Source organism: Protopterus annectens, chromosome 8.part0 (genome assembly GCF_019279795.1).
Source record: "Protopterus annectens isolate FY-2018-M chromosome 8.part0, PAN1.0, whole genome shotgun sequence".
In the NCBI taxonomy this organism is placed as follows: domain Eukaryota; kingdom Metazoa; phylum Chordata; order Ceratodontiformes; family Protopteridae; genus Protopterus; species Protopterus annectens.
In genome coordinates, this window is record NC_056741.1 from 700,247,329 (window position 1) to 700,261,673 (window position 14,345).

A 14,345-nucleotide genomic window follows, 5' to 3' on the forward strand; every position below is an offset into this window, starting at 1 on the left:
AGGATCATTTCATTTGTATTTTGAATTAAGGAGTACATTTGTATGTGGTATTGAGGTTGTTAAAGAAAATGTTAAAAAGCAGAGGATCCAGAATATATCCTTGGGAAACCCTGATAGGGAAGAATAGGAAAGCTGAATGTGCACTTTGCCATTTGACAGACTGTTGTTGGTCTGACAGGCAGCTGTTAAATCATTGTATGGATGGGGTAAGAGACTGAGAGAAGATAGAAATAGTTTGGTATGAGAAACAGTATAAGACAATTTTGATAAGTTGAGAGATAAGGCAGAAACCAGGCTGCCATTGTTTCTTGCTTGGTTAAAGTTGTTGACAAAGCTGAAAAGTGCAGTGATAGTAATGTGTCCTGGACAAAAAACATGTTGACTAGTGGTGAGATGATGATGGTTGAGGACATGCTGGAGAAGCTGACTGTGGACACATTTTTCTTGGATTTTGGACAAAGGTGATAGTATTTGCCCTACAGTTTGAGAAATCAGTGGCATTTCTACCCTCATGTAATGGAAGAATGATGATTTTTCCGAAGGGATAGGCCATATGACTCACTGATATATCTATTTTTTGATATGGACACAGGGTAGGCTATAGCATCTGTGGCCAGTCTGAGATACTCTGTGGAAAGGTTGTCTGGAGCAAGAGTGCTGGGTTTTAGTTTCTGTAATTTTTTTTATAGAGGAGGTCAACATATCTTGTAATATGAGGGTGGCAAAATGTTTGCTTGTTGATAGGTTTCTGAATTAGTGGATGAATTGTTCTTTCTATAACTCTATCAGAAGACCATTGCCCGTGGCATTTTACCCAAATCATTATTTTGTAGCCATTCTACTATCTAATACATTGTTATTGAACGCATTAATTCTAATTTGTTATCCGGTGATAATTGTGACAGATCTAGCCTCTCTTGGAACTTACAGAAGTTTTCTGGCCAGTTATCTCCATCTAGCATTTTCCCATATAATTTCTGGTACTATGTCCAAGCTGTTTTCCTTATCTTATCTGTATCCTTTGCCATTACTCCTGTGTTTGGTAATCTGAGCTGGTGAATTATCCTCCCACCATTCTGCTGCATTAGTTTAGCAGTCGATATTTTTTGACATTTGTAAGAGTTATCAAAGTATTGGTCCCTTAGGCCTGCCTGCCTAGCAGTTACTTTTTCATCTATCCTTATATTTCAGTCATTTAAAAGTTGTTCAATTTCCTCATTTTCTTGATTTTAGACCCATTTCTTTTTCTTGTAATCTTCATATCTTCTGTAACTTAGCTGTTTCCCATAGCCTTCTCTCCTTCCTCCTCAGCATTTCCAATTCCTGCAATTTTATTTGGATGCCTATTTTAATGGCCTGCCATTCTACTATCCTACTCAGTTGCTTGCCCCTGTATTATACGTTCTATTTCTATGTAGACTCTTGAGCATTCCTCTTCTCCATATCCCTTAAAAAATCATATCATTCTGCACTATCTTTCCCTTTTTAGTCTGTACGTGGAACTGTATTCCAGTTTAACCTGTGCATAGTCCAATAATAAAATGGATAGGTCGTAACTGTGCAGACAAGCCCAATATCCTTGGCTGTAATATACCACCTATCAAGGCTGGCTTCTGTATCACAGTCACCTGATCTACTAAATGTTGGTGCTAAGTCATTGGGAAATAGCTCTCCAACTTCCTTCATACCATAAATTCTTATGATTTTCTTCAGGAACATACTTTCCCCTTGTCAAAACCAAGTGTCTTAGGCCCCCTGTTGTATCTCCTATATTGGTTATTAGGTTCCACTCAACCCATTCTACCTATCCCTTATAAAAAAATCTAGCTTCTCTACCATTATTAGTTTAATTTTCCCATATCTTACGCCTGTATGGCAAATAAAAATGACTCAAAGTAACCGTTTTACCAATCCAGTCTCCACTTATCAATATATATCTATCCAATGGGTCTTTCCTCACTTCTTCAACATTGAGGGGGAATCCTCTTCTTCACTAAAATTAAAAAAAAACACTCTTACTTCCATCTAGGGTCTTAGCTCAATAACCTTCTTTGAGCCATTTTTTAACCATTACCTCATGTTCCTGGTTAAAAAGATGAGTCTCTTGTAACATTATTATTTGGAATGTGTATATTTTAAGGTCTGCTGCATGTTTCCTACTTGTCCCTTATCATCAAGCCTGTTTATATTCTAAGTGATGAGTTTAAGCTTTATTGCCCCCAAAATGTGTTAATCTTTTCCCCTAAGCTCTTGTTCAGTCTCTGGGAAAAGTCTTCACTGTCATCGCTTTCAATGTAGTTTGTGCCTGTCTTCTTTAAACAAAATGAAAGCAGAATCTGAAGCTCAACAGCAAAACAATTTGAAGTATGCAAACACGTGATAAAAAATTCAACTATGCTAAATACTGTGACTAAATAAAGACCTATAGACAAAATATAGAGACTCTTAGATTCCCTCTAACTGGATAGGTAAACCACCATCTGAAGCTAACAGGTCTTCTTTGTCCTATTTAAATGCAGCTTTTTTCACTCCAGCTTCCCAGCGACGTAATTCATTAGTTTTAAATTATTAACCATCTGCCCAGGTCCTCATATTGGGCACCATTTGTTTGATCAGGATTACCAAACAAAACTACTCACAGTTCACTTCTTCCATAATGCCAGTTATAACATCTTTTGCCAGGTTTCATATATTGTCTCACATTGCCTCCCCCATTCAAGAACAAATTTAAATTAGTCTTTTCCCTGTAAGAGTTAATATTATTTTAATTTTTCCTTCATTTGCCTTGACAAAACGAACAATGTTTATTCACTTCACGAGACCATTATCTTCTCATTTCAAGATGTCTTTATATTGTCTGTTTTAACGCCCAGTCCTCACAAAAGCCTCTGATTAAGCTTACCTTCATACTGGAGCAGTTTTATGACCTCTCTGACAGTAGAAATAGATAGATAAGCCTCACTAAACAGCTTAATCCTTTTCCCAGTACTCATAGTATTTCCAGCAGTTATATTCACCCTTGTTTTAAGTGTCATCATGCAATGGGGGGGGGGGGGTTAATACAACACAGTTAGCAACTTAAAGCATATGCCTCAATCTCTTAAGAGGCCATTGAAGAACACAGACCCTAGCAATGTGTGACAAACAGTCAAAATGTGGAACACGATTTTTGCACTGCATGAAAATGTACCATTTCTATGGGGCCTGATTGAAGTGGGCTCTCTGCTAAAATCATTACGTTGAAGTTTCTATCAGCCAAGAGTGAATACTGTGCATTTGTAAAATTCAATAAAAGCACACACTTGTGATTCAGATCCAAAACTTTTATTTTACCATCTACAAAAACATGATAACCACACCAAAAATAACTAAATATAAAACAGCACTTCTATACAGAATCAATCTAATATCAATTGCTCATTAATAACACTTTCTACATTTACATGGCTCTAATACATTTTGTAAACAGATCTCACAAGACCAGTTCTACAGGCTCATGTTGTTTGCAAGTGCATGCACAAATAGTACATATGTAGCTATCATACTTTAGATGCAGACCTATTGTACCCTGCTGTGGCTTTCTTAGCAGCCCCTGTGATGTGCTTTGGCTGCTTATGATTGTAGCAGTTCAGTTCTTTGCTCATTTTAACTACTATTAAAGAGTTCAATGTTTTTAAGTTGAAAGACTGTCACAATTCAGTCTTTACTTTCCATACCATGCTAGAAGTTCTTTCAGCTTCTGCATTTGAATGTGGCAGGCAAAGTAAAGTCATCATCGACTGCTTGAAAAGTGTCAGTTTCCTACCACCACAGACATCTTCAAAAGCTGTACCCAGCACTTGGACTCACATGAGTGTGCCCATCTACTGGACCTGTCAGGTTCCCTGTTTCCGCAGACTGATACTGGGTAAACTCATCAATTAACTGTTCAGCCTCAGCATCATTTCCACGGACACTCAGATGGAAAACAACATCCATGACCAGTCCAAAAGACATATCCAGTTTTTGGCAGGATTAATTAGAAATGTAAAATCTTTCATTAAGTGGCCTTTAATGGGAAACTTCATAAGCACTTTCTGCAACACTGCAGCATAGAAATCTGCTATTTTTTAAGTTAAATTCTATTACAAGCCTAGCAATATCTTCCTCATTGCTGTTGATATACTGCTTGACCTCTTAGCCGATATGGAGCCCACTGTTTGGAAGAATACAGCTACTGTCAATAAACAGTAGCTAACATTACTGTGTTTGATAAGTTGGATGGCAGCTACAGGTCTCAGGAGTCTGCCAGCATACTGCTGCAAGAGATTTTGAACAGTAGCAGGCAGTGTCGATAGCTGACTTTCTTGGCTCTGAAGCTGAATGCTGAACTCAAGTAAAGGTTCTAGTGTATACCTGAGAAACATAAAAATCATATGCAATTTATGACTCTGCAGGTGGTTGGAAATTAAGTTAATTTTAGCAGATCATGGCTCTGCTGACAAAATATATTAACTGAGGGCTAGCCACATGCCCAGGGTTCTGCTAATGACCTTTCCAAAACTCGGCCATCTAGTAGGTGCATTGAGAGGGTCATTGTCTGTGAACAAAGCAAATTCTTGCAGTTTTTGTTGCCTTTGTGCACTGGAACTGAAATGACAGTACACATCTGATATGAGTCCTTCAACTGGTGATCATACTGCTTTTCCCACCAGCTTTACTGCATAGATCTACCAGTAGGCAGAGGCACTCCATGTTAATAATGAAGAGCTTCACCTTCTTTAAATGAGAAAGCAGAGAATTGTGCTTTCTAAACATTGAGGCAGCATTGTCAGTAGAAAATTCCACAGTATTGGAAACTGTAATATCAAATTTTGTCAGAGTGGGCATTACATCATCAAATAATGCTTGCTCAGTTCCTGACAAACATTCTGGCATATGAAGGAACTGAATTACATTTTTGCCTGACTTTTCATATAGGTAACCGACAAGAATCACCAAAAGTTTATCATCACCCATGTCTGTGCTTTGGTCCATACACACATATAGTGGTGATTTCTGCAATTAGCAGAAACGTCATTCTGGTAATGATGCCCCAGGAAATCCCTTGCAATGCAGGCTGCCTTTGTTGCTCCACATCATTTTCCTGGAGCATCTTTAGCCTCTCAACATTTTTTCATAAATGTTTTCATAAATTTTTGCTGTCCTGCCACAAATGACAAGTTGCGTTTATCAAGGAGTGATACAAAACCAACCTCTGTCTCGTAGACTTTTACACTAGTTAAACTCTGAGGTCCAAAGAAGTCTGCCATAGCCCTTCTAGCTGCATGTTTTCAGTTCTGTCTGTGTTTGTCTCTGTTGGCAACGACAACATTAACATAAGTAGTGTCCTTAAACTGAGAATGGCCCAATTATAGAGAAACTATTCCTAGTTTTTGAAACAACTCCTTGGGGAACAATTAGTAATCTGTTTTCTTACCCCACTTGCTTTTGCAAGTTATTTGTATTTGTACATACACTTATATTCACTATATATTTAATATTTTGAAGTACCTTTATTACATACTTTTTGAGAATTCAATCCTGAGTTTTTTATGAATGCTGTATTTCTATGAATGCTGTATTTGAATGTGTTTTCTATATTAGAATATCTGATTTAATATGTTTTTTAGACTCGTTAGCTATTTTTATTTGTATCAATCTTTGTAGAATTGGTTAAAAGAATATATTTTTATACACACATTTCTATATACTTTTTTTATATACTTTTTTGTGATAGCACATTGATGTTTTTGATTTTAAGTGTTAGAATGCAATATTGACTTCAATGTACTTGGTTTGTAATCAATTATGCTAATTAGTTAATTAGCGACCTACCAGAGCATATTTAAATTCTCTGGTGCATTTTTCATTTTAACTTGATAAAGCTCGGTAACAACCGAGCGAAAGCGCTTGTTTTTAACTTCTGTTTGTTCATAATAAAGTATCAACTTGCATCCTGGTTCGGCTTCTTCACTTTGGATTTATCTTTCTTCTAGACTTTTACACTAGTTAAACTCTGAGGTCCAAAGAAGTCTGCCATAGCCCTTCTAGCTGCATGTTTTCAGTTCTGTCTGTGTTTGTCTCTGTTGGCATGTTGTTGCAGATTAGGACAACCACCATGATGAATTGTGAAATCTGTGCTGCAGGTCTTGCAGAAAGCATATTTTATCCCACACGTACTCACAGAAAGCCAGTCAAAGGCACCTGCCTGGTTTGGCTAAAAAATTGTGTATCTCCATCTTCTCTTTGAAGTGTCATCTATTCCTTGACTTCATCAATTCTAATGCACTAGACCAGCTCATCTCATCCCCCACAAGGGGAGATAACATTCTGGACTTGGTTCTCACCAACATGGGTGACAGCTGCACCACTCCGATAGTATGTTCTTCCCTGGTGATATCAGATCATCGGTCTGTCTCATTTGAAGTTTCTATCCCACACAACCCCCCCCCCCCCAGCCATAACCAGGCTAAAAAACTTTTCAAAAGCTGACTACAACCTCTTGAGGGATGGTATCAGTAGCTTCACACCACCGCCTCCCTCAGAGGATGAGGACAGCTATGCCGAACAGTATGCCACTGCAGTATACAAGCACCTGTACAACTGCATGGACTCAGCCATACTCAACAGAACTAAAACCTGCTCCGAAGGAAACATAAACCTATCTGGTAGACAGCCTCTATCAACAGGGTTTACAACAAAAGGAAGAAACTGTTGTCCAATAGTAAAAAGGAACAAATTCCAAATCGGAAAAATTCCCTCCTAGCCTCAACAAGCAAATTAGATCACTAGTGAAAACCTCCAAAACCAATTATTAATCGAAATTAGCCTCCGAAACAAAGGGAAACCACAAAGCCTTCTTCAGTTACGTCAGAAACCTCCAGCAAAATGCCCAGGTCTGTTCTGAATTAGTACTTAATGTATCAATTACACTGATCCTGTTGACTTAGCCAACCTGATAGCAGATAGGTTCAGCACAAACTTCACCCCCTGTCCCCCACAAAGGCCCATTCAACATCCCAGATACTTGTCCCCAACCTCACATCTTCATAGATCAAGTATTATAGGCCCAATCCAAGGCAAAGAACACAGTTTCCATGGGACCTGATAGTATCCCAGGCTGTATTCTGTACCATCTCCAGTAAGAACTAGCTTTGCCATTGAGCACCCTATTCAACCACAGCCTAAGTACAGGCTTCATTCCAGCAGAGTTGAGAACTGCCATTGTCATCCCTTTGCACAAAGGTGGTGCCACTACTGACCCTGGAAACTATCATCCCATTAGCTTAACAAGTCTGATCTGTAAAGTCATGGAGCATATTATTATGGATCTCATAAACAAGGACATAGGCAATCTCCAAGCACTTGACCCACCCAGTTTAGATTTGTCAAGGGCAGATTTTGTCTGTTGAACTTGATTGACCTCTTTGAGACTGTCATCAAGGCCCTGCATGAGGGAAAGTCAATACACACAGCTTACTTTGACTTGGCCAAGGTCTTTGACACAATTCCCCACTCAGGCATCATCAAAAAGCTAACACAACTTGGTGTCAATCCATATCTCATCAGGTGGGTGGACAACTGGCTCACCAATAGGACCCAAAAGGTTAAAATAGGCACCTCCATCTCTGACAGAAGACATGTCACTAGTGATGTTCTCCAGGGATCTGTTCTGTGACCCCTACTGTTTGGCATCTACTTCTCAGAGGTCCAGGCAAAGACAAAAGGCCTGTGGCTGACCAAGTTTGTGGACGACTGTAAATTGGGTGCTGTCATTAACTCCCCAAATGATGTTAACATACTACAAGAGGGTCTCACAGCAACAAATGACTGGTGTCAAAGTCATGGCCTTAAGTTAAATGCAAAAAAAATGTATTGAGATCTGGGTATTCAGGTTGACAACACTCTCACATTCGACCATCATGTGGCGGCAGTGGTCATAGAAGCCTTTTACTTGGTTCATCTCATAAGCAAAGGGATTGCATCCAGAAAAAAGGAGGTTATTACCTCTCTGTACTTCTCCCTCATTAAGCCTATAATTGTGTATAATGCCCCATTTGGTATGTACCTCTGCAAATACCTGCACCAACTGGAAAGGCCACAGAAATACCTTACAAAGAGAACCCATGGCCTCCAACACCTGTCCAATGCAGACAGGCTCAAATCACTATCACTCTACTCCGTATAATACAGATTGCTCAGGGGGTGATGTATGTCTTGCCTACAAGGCAATTTCAGACCCTGCCCTACTAGAGATGCTCCATATCTGTAAGTCTAACTTCACGCATTACCCATTTGAAAGACCTAAATCTAATATGCGACATCAAGAAAACCTGCTGGAGAGACAGGTTTTTCTCCCAAAGGCTGACCCATAGACTTCCCATACACATCAAACTGAGTACCTCACTGACCCTCTTCAACCACAAGCTTGATGAGTGGATGGGAAACCACAAATTTGTCCCAGGGGTTCCACCTGTGACCCACATTGACAGGGGTGACAGGTGGTGACTGAGGATTCTTTTTTGGAGGATAAACTCTTGGCAAGGCTTGTAAGGGCCTTAGGGCTATTAGCCAAGTAACCTCCTATGATCCTGTAGCCATATCCCTGTCCTCATCATGACCCAGGCAGGTTTGTAAAACAATTATGTTAATTAACAAAGACAAGAAATGGAGGCTACCTCAAAAAAAAAAAAAAAAAAAGCAGAACTTTCTCCGCAAATCAAACAAATGGAGCAGCAGGCTCACAACCTCCCTAAAAATCATTGGAAGTTTGCCACTTCTGCACCAATTCCTCCTGCTCATCTGTGCTCCTTTTGCTCACTATAAAGGCCTGCATGGTCATATTAGGTTTAATTTAACTTGCTGAATGTTTGTCACTCCCTTGTCTCCACAACGACACTTGCAATCCCCTGGTGCCCACTTGCCCAGCTAACCATTGTGTTGCAGAAGGGAGTGTATGATTTTCATTGCACAGATGACATTTGCATAGAGGACTGCTCTAAGCACCCTTAATTCTGTTTTAACATCCATGTTCAAGATAAATAAACCTAACTTAACAAACGTACTTGCAGAAGACCTCTGCAAACTGAAGCATGATATGTACCTACAGGAAACACTACGTACCAAAGCAGTAGCATCTAGTACATGCACAACCACTACAATACCATCTATACTTCACTCCCATCACCAATTAAGATGCGCTCTAGACCTGCCCCAAATACACACTGGTCTGTCACAATGTAATACAATCAGTGTAAAATATTGCAATGTACTATTACAATCTCACGCCTAAGCTTCAAGGTGGAGGAAAGTGTAAAAAGCAGGGATAACTTTTTACTCTAATTTATGTAAAACTGTTATAGAACACATTTGGATCAGCCTGCATTTTCTGAACAATAATCAACATGAGTTGCTGCATGCATTAAGCTACATTGTCAAAAGCAAGGACGATGCTTTACTTTAATTCATTTAGAAATTCAATGAAGCACAATAATTAGAATGAACCCCTGCATGCATTACTCTACATTTTCTGGGCAACAAGCATTGCATTCAAGAATTACACCATGGCTGTATCCTACATGAACTCAGGCATGAGCTCTCAGCTCCATTAGACACCCTATTCAACCAAAGCCCGAGCACAGGCTTCATCCCAGCTGAATGGAGGACAGCCACTGTCATCCCTCTACACAAAGGTGGTCCCAGGCTCATCAGCCTAACTAGCCTGATCTGCAAGGCCATGGAACGCATTATCATGGACCTTATAAACAAGGACATTGGCAACCTCCAAATGCTCGACCCCACACAGTCTGGTTTTGTCAAAGGGAGATCATCCCTGTTAAACTTCGTTGATTTCTTCGAAACAGTCACTAAAGCCATGGACGAGGGGAAGACAGTGCACACCACCTACCTTGACCTAGCCAAAGCCTTTGACACTATTCCCCACTCAGGCTTAATAGATAACCCTCCCAACTAGGCATCAACCTGTATGTTACAGATGGGTAGCTAACTGGCTCACCAATAGAACCCACTCAATCAAAGTAGGGGAAGCCACCTCTAGTAGTAGACCTGTAATGAGTGGTGTACCCCAAGGATTGGTCTTGGGGCCTCTACTGTTTGGGACATACTTTTCTGAGGTGCAAGCCAAAACCAGTGGTCTGTGGTTGACCAAGTTTGCAGATGACTTCAAGCTGGATGCTGTCTTAAATACCATTAGAGATATGAACATCCTCCAAGAGGGCCTTACCCAAATTAATGACTGGTGCCAGAATCATTGCCTCAAACTGAATGCCAAGAAATGCATCATTACCCCCTTTGGGGAAAATGTCATCTTGAATAATTATCACATTAATAACAATGTACTAAGCATGCAATCAGTTGTGAGAGACTTGTGCATCCAGGATGACAGCAACCTGACTTTTGACCACCACATTGCCTCCGTTGTACAGAAGGCTTTCTACATGGCCCACTTCATAAATAAGGATATTTCATCCAGGAACAAGGAGGTCATAACATTGCTGTACTCCTCCCTTATCAGACCCATTATTGAGTACAATGCCCCCTTTGGCATGTATCTTGCCAAGCACATGCAGCAGTTGGAGAGACCACAGAGGTTCCTGATCAGGAAAATCCAGGGTCTCAAACACCTATCTTATACAGATAGGCTAGAAGCCCTGTCCTTCTACTTAGTCTCATACAGACTGCTCAGAGATGACCTGTATCTGGCATGCAAGGCCATTTCAGACCCAGCCTTGATGGAGTTGCTGCATATCTGTAAGACAAACTCCACTAGTGCAATATGCAAGGCCTTAACCTGATCTGTGACATTAATAGCACTTGTTGGTGGGATAGATTTGTGTCCCAGAGACTCCCGCATGGAATGGACTCCCTCTCCAAATCAAGCAGAGTACCTTTCTAGCCCTTTTTAAGATGAACCTGGATGACTGGATGGGAAACAGAAAATACACCCCTGGGATCCCACCTGTGTCCCTGCTGGACAGGGGAAACAGGTGCTGACCTTCAGGAAACATGGGCGAAATTCTTGGCTAGGCTTATAAGGGCCTCCAAGCCAATAGCCTAGTATCATCCTATGAACCTATGAACACTTAAAGATAAGAACACAGTTCATTTAAGAAAGTGAATACAATAGTTTGTATCAACCTACATTTTCTCCATGATAACATATGCAACTAATGTGGCATTACTGAGAAGCCCATAACTCATTTCATGCATCAACAAATAAAACAGGTTTTGCATCAATATACATTTTCTAAACAATACTAAGCATGAGGCATTACTGACCACATCATAATTATAGTATACATCTTAAAGCAACCTACATTTTCTCACCATTATGAAACATTAGAATAGCATTTATGACAACATAAATTTGTTTAAAATTTCCTAGAACAGGCTTGTTTCAACCTACATTTTTTCCACAGTAATGCATGAAACTACTCTAGTCTGGCTTTCTTTGAAATCCTATAATTTGCGTACAGAGTTAACGACAGATTTTGCATCAGTTCAGACTCCCTAAATAAGTACAACACTTTCTACTTGACCATCACAGACACTGCAATGTAATTACTCACTGCACTGTAATTCACTTAAAAAGTTAATCGAACATATTTGTTATCAACCATTTCTGATCATTACTCATCTTAAAACAAGAAACTGCATCTAAGTCGAACTTAAAACCACAGCCAACAGCAGTTTTGCATTGACTTACATTTCTTGAGCAGTAATCAGGGTAAAGTTCAGCAAAAGCACTTCTGTTCTACTACAATGAGCAGACAATTCACAGTCATATGATCCAGTCAGACTTTCCCAATAATCAAATATCAATAAATAAAATAAATAACTCATATCTGCAGAAACCATTGATAAACTGTAATGTCAAACACAATAACGCTTTTACTCAGTAGAAGATGGCTAAACGACATTATTCAAGTTCAACTATTAAAAAATAAACATGCACCGGCTTTTCCAACCCCTGCACATCCACTCCTTTACCAGCTAAGTCTGTAAAGTCTTCAGTTATGCAACTGACTGGTCTGGAGACTGCCTACCCAGAAGGACTTCCCAGTAATTAATCAAATGTCAATAATTAATCAAATGTCAATAAATAAGTGAAATAATAAGTAAATGCTAGCTGACTTTACTAAGTCAGTCACAGATGAGCCCTACTCCTATCTTGGCAGTAGGCACCATAAAATGTACAAATTCAGCCACTTACCTCTGTCTAATTAAGTAAGGAAAGTAGCTATAATTCCCAACCTTCTATTTCCAAAATGTGGAGCAAATAGGCAAAATGTGGAACACTTACTAAAAGCGTAACAACTTCAGCTAAGAAGCTCACAAGATGGTTAAAGTGTGTTACTTTAGTTATAAAAAGTCATTTAGAGGAATTCATGTGATTCAGGATTATTTACTGTGGATATTAAAAAAAAAATCTCACACAGCATATGATTTGTTTAACTTTCCTTTGTTGTTCCAATCATATGCATATACCAACTTACACACATCTAAGAATTTGTCATTACCATGCCTGCAGTTTGATCTGACAGGAAAAATCATACGCCTATCAGTATGTCTAATATCTGCCACCCCATATAAATCACATATATTCTCACGGTGCCCTTTCATAAATGTTTTGCATTCTCTTCCACTTTACATTTCTTTAAATGCCATTTTTTCTCATACGCCTTATATGTCATATTACTCTCAGCCTCTAGTTTTTTTAATGATATAAGCCATACAAAATGACTCCATTTATATATACTCACATATTTCTTTTTGTTTGTATATACTTTCATTTTTTCTTTCATTTAATGTTCGTGCCCATTTTCCAAATAAAAGTCCATCATCATTATTTTTAAACCATCCCATCAAATCAATTTTTTAACAAATTTTAGTGTTAAACAGCACAGCTTTTTATTCAAAGTTGTCAGTTGTTCGTTAAGTCACTTGTCACAGCAGCTCTTACACAAGTCCACAATGTTGTACAGAAGGCAGGATCAGGAATAAAAAAGAAATCAGAAAGAATCAACCAGACCACCATGATTACTAGTAGCAGTCAGTAGTCCAGCAGTAGTACCACCAGGACCTTCCCTCTGCACAAAGCAAATCACACCTCTTTTGAAATATGAGATAACCATTGGTCTACAGCTGTTTTGCTTCTCAGCTCAGGTCAGTGATGGTGAAGTACCCTGCAACCTCCAGACACTTGATCCCACACAGTTTGGTTTTGTCAAGGGGAGGTCATGCCTGTTAAATTTGGTTGACTTCTTTGAGACAGTTACCAAGGCCATAGACAAGGGGAAGATGGTGCACACTGCCTACCTTGACCTGGCCAAAGCCTTCAATACCATTCCCTACTCAGGTATAATAAACTCTCTCAACTAGGCATCAATCCATATGTTACCATATGGGTAGCAAACTGGTTCACTGATTGAACCAACCTAGTCAAAATAGGGGAAGCCACCTCAAGTAGTAGACACATAACAAGTGGTGTACCTCAGGGATCAGACTTCGGCCTCTGCTGTTTGGGATATACTTTTCGGAGGTGCAGCCCAAATCTAGTGGGTTATGGCTGACCAAGTTTGCAGATGACTGCAAGCTGGGTGCTATCATCAATTCCCCTAGTGGTGTGTACACCTCCAAGAGGGTGTCACCCAAACAAATGACTGATGCCAGAAACATGTGAAAAGTAATCCTCGGTGCACCTCCATGGCTTTAGTTGTACTCTTCTAAAGAACTTTTTTAAAAACTATTAAAAACAAACTTTTAATGGAAATAATGATAGTAAAAACAGCCACAGTCACACTTTAACATGGAGATCTATAACAGCAGATAAGCGCTTTCGGTAATGAGCCTTGATCAGATCATGATTTTTTCCTGCTCTCCTTCTAGAGTAAAAGTGAGAACTAGCCAATAAGGACCAGCCTCCTAGCTTGCACCAATAGATACTCTCCTATTCTTAAGGATTGGCTTAAGTGGTACTATGCTATTCAGCCCAGGTGGCTGATCAACCCTCAGGTTCACAATCCAGCTAGTTTCACAAAGCTCAGTATGGTTGGTAATGTCTCCTTCCCTAACAGTATAGGGTACACATTGAACCACTTTAAAAATAAATCTATGTGTAGGTTGTGTAGAAATGTGCATGGCAAGTGCATTCTTAAGATCTAAGTTGCAAATATCCCTAAGATGATGAAGTATTCTATCTTTTAAGTGCTGATCAGTCTTGCCAATGTAAAAAGCTTCACAATGGCAGCACGTTGCAAGACTATTACAGTCTACATATACTTTAAATACATAGTTTTCAATTT